This window comes from Triticum dicoccoides, chromosome 1A, assembly GCF_002162155.2.
Source record: "Triticum dicoccoides isolate Atlit2015 ecotype Zavitan chromosome 1A, WEW_v2.0, whole genome shotgun sequence".
NCBI classification, from domain to species: Eukaryota; Viridiplantae; Streptophyta; class Magnoliopsida; order Poales; family Poaceae; genus Triticum; species Triticum dicoccoides.
Window position 1 is genome coordinate 382,069,324 of NC_041380.1, and position 1,707 is coordinate 382,071,030.

Here is a 1,707-nt window from a genome sequence, read left to right on the forward strand (position 1 = left end):
TGACCATTTGCGTCTGTGGCTCGCGTCCGCCGCCGGCGCCATGGATCTTCTCAGGAGCTCGGCGCGTGGGCTCGTCGCATGCGGATCGGGTTGGTTCCGGTGACTGTGAGCGGCGCGCGTCGGGGGAAGAGGGCGGCGCGGCTTCGCTTCGGCCGGTGGGGAGAAGAAAGGGGCAGCGCGATGCGGCTTTGCTTCGGGCGAGGTAGGTCCAAATCCCACCGGTTCGTGCTCGATTTTGGCCCGGAGTAGGTACGAGTGAAACTCATGGAGTTTTGTAGATGGATTGGAGTTCGTCTTGTCCTTTCGTCCGATGATTCGAACATAGAAGATTTGATCCTCGACGACGATGCCGACAACCTAGTGTTGTTGCATCTCATCTACGAATTTGAGGTGGGACCGAAGAAAAAGCGGCGCGGATCGACGGTCGGTCGGCTATGCATTGCCCGCAACCAAGCTATGCAAAATTTGTTTGATATTATTGAAATGTGTAATTTGTTTAATGTTATGCAAAATTTATGATGCGGTGCAGGATGCGTTTGCGGGATCTGTTCCGTTGGTACGCTCGCCGCACTGTAAAAAAGTTATACAGGCGCCCTTATACGCGTTTTGCGAGACGCGCGGTTGCTCGATATGCTAGATATGCTCTTGCAGCCGGTTGTAACACTAGTATGACCAAATATTAATGATACTAGAGAATATCCCGCACGTTGCTGCGGGAATCGATTGCAATATATTTCAGTGATTTGATTGTATGAAGCTTCCATTGTTGAATTAATAATATATAAATTAAAGCTAAAAATAAATATCATATATTGTATTTGATTATTGTGTAGTTAGAAATATTTTGAATATAAGTGGCATAGCATGATGGATTTTTTTTTCATGCATATTGAGTGGACCTTGATGAGGTGTCATGTGTGGTGACGTAAAAGGTGTGCATGAGATCAACCAATAATGAAAAACTTTTTCTCATGCATATAGTGGTGGCCCTTTGATGAGATGTTATGTGTGCATGTTGATATAAATAGGATAGTGAGGATCAACTTATGTATATAAGATGACATACTAGTATGACCAAATATTTTATGAATGAACTATTAGTTTTTTTAGAAAAGGAGGATGACCTCCGGCCTCTGCATCTGAGAGATGCATGCGGCCATTTTATTGATTATTCTCGAGGACCTTACAGAGTAGAACAACAATATGTCTGAATCTGTCATCTTAGCAACATCTGCCGCTACTCCTATTCAAATGATGAAGGGGTGCAAGCTGGGCCACATACCCAGACCTCTCACCTAAGCCTAACATCTAAAGCCGGAGACCCCGACCGAGCCATCTGCCGGGTCTGGGGCTCAAACCGGTCCGACCCACTCACATGTGTCGTTGCCGCCATCTTTCACTGGTCCATCTTCAGAGTAGATTGAGGTGACAACCTTGGCAGGTCCTCCGCCATCGACGCCAGCACGATGCCAAACGACGACCTCCACCTACGCGAGTCTTGGCAGGTCCTCCGCCATTGACGCCACCACGGCGCCAGCCGATGACCTCCATCTACGCGAGTCCATCTCCTAGCAACGGACGTAAATCCATGCTAGGATAGGGCCGCACCACCTCCGTCGCCCACCACCCACAAGCGCCACCAACCCCAAGGTTCCCAAAGTGGCGCCTTCAAGAAGGGAACGACGTCGTAAGTTCCGCCGCCGCCCA